This window comes from Octopus bimaculoides, chromosome 6 (genome assembly GCF_001194135.2).
Source record: "Octopus bimaculoides isolate UCB-OBI-ISO-001 chromosome 6, ASM119413v2, whole genome shotgun sequence".
Lineage (NCBI taxonomy): Eukaryota > Metazoa > Mollusca > Cephalopoda > Octopoda > Octopodidae > Octopus > Octopus bimaculoides.
Genome location: NC_068986.1, coordinates 109,600,546 through 109,602,332, shown reverse-complemented (window position 1 = coordinate 109,602,332; position 1,787 = coordinate 109,600,546). Strand labels below are relative to the sequence as shown.

At 36.1% G+C, this 1,787-nt stretch overlaps 1 protein-coding gene across 6 annotated transcripts in view; it reads left to right on the top strand.

The window, feature by feature from the left end:
* The window catches only part of LOC106873757 (uncharacterized), a 294,459-nt gene that overhangs the window by 239,076 nt on the left and 53,596 nt on the right, over positions 1-1,787 (top strand). The gene's annotated exons all lie outside the window — the stretch shown is intronic.

The following is a 1,787-nucleotide window of genomic DNA, read 5'->3' as shown; positions in this document are numbered from 1 at the left end:
TGCGTCCCGTCCAGCTGGGGAACACACGCGCCATTGAAACCGGGAAACCGGGCCCATGAGCCTGGCTAGGCTTTAAAAGGGCGCATTTATTTTATTTATTATCCTTCTGTAGTGTGGAGTGTTATAAAACTTCTCAGTAGCAAAATACTCTTGAGTTGGTTAGGACTAAGTCATTAAATATTTGGGTACCAGTAATACACCCTGTCTCTTGCAGATTCATCTCTTCATGATCCAGTCTAGTTGTAAATTAGTTGTTGTTGCTGTTTACTCTCAAGTCAGATCTGATGATGCAGATCTGTGATGAAAAGCATTCCACCTAAGACTATTGGGTTTGTGCGTGTGTGTGTGTGTGTAAAAATCTCTTGTACAATGTGTTTTACCATTTTCAAGAAAGTAGTTTATAACTGTGGATTGGAGATAGCAAACTTTTATCACAGTACACTAAAATGTTCTCTTTGGAAGATAAAAATTCTAAAAGCGTTTTCACTGATACCCATCACTGATTGACCTGTGTCTACGTTAACCCTTTTGATACAAAGCTACGTGAGACTGTTGCTGGTTCTAGCACTTAAACTTCTAGTTTTAAAGTGATCTAAATTAAACTCTTTCATTATAATTTCATGTGAATATATGTCCCAAACACTAGTTTAATAATGTTGTTTGACTAAAATCATTAAATTCAAAATGGAAATAAAAACTGAGTTTCAAAAGAAATATGCTAACTAAAAAAAAAAAGAGTTCAATGTAAAGAAAGATAACTCTCTTATGTCCTTTTTATTCTTTTAAAATAGATCTCTACTTTTACTGTCATGTATTTCACTTTGGTTAACCACAATCTGTGTTACTCTGTGTCTCTTGTTTCTAAATACAACCATGTCAACATACAACATGTTTTTAATTAGATGTTTATTTGTTAATTTAAATAAGATGGCTTATGGCTAATTGTTGCACTACATATGACTGTTTCAGTCCAAGAGGAACTTAGATTTTATTATAGCTCACTCATCTCTGATGCGTTTTTATTGAGATCAGGAATACATTATTCCTCAACACTACAGAGAACCAAAATAAAACAACAAAAATAAAAACAAAGATTAAACATAAAAGATACAATCAACAAATATTCCAAGAAAATAGTAAACTCAGGTAAGTGAAAGGTTTACCATCAAAGAAGAGGTTCAGTCCATTTGACAGGATTCCACACAGTTTCCATTTCCTCAGTTTCATTCACCAGGTTTGAGAAATTCTGATAGAATTTGCTTACCCAGTGGGATTAAGTCTGAAAGCCTGTCATTCTTAATCACATTGCCAAACCTGCACTTTAAAACATGATAACTTAGATTGGTTTCGGCCATTATCAGTTCAGGCCATGGCTAACTCAATAGCACCACCTGGAAAAGTCTTTTAGTTGATTATTTCGGGACACTATGAACCACTCGAGCAGAGAGTGATTGTTGGTTGAGACGTATCCAGGTGTAGGTGGTTTCTCCGGTATTTCCTGGAGGAATTTGTCCAGGTACCGTTTGAAAGTTGTGGGGTTTTTTTCTACTTTATTTCTTTTGAGATAACATCGAAAAGAGCAGGATCATTTGCAGTGAAGAAATTGTATCACAATGTTCTTATGTGGTTGATTCTTATTTTATTTATTTATGCGCCCTTTTAAAGCCTAGCCAGGCTCATGGGCCCGGTTTCTATGGCATATGTGTTCCCCTCAGCTGGATGGGATGCCAGTCCATCGCAGCGTTACTCAAGAAACAGGAAGAGTGAGAGAAAGTTGGGGCGAAAGA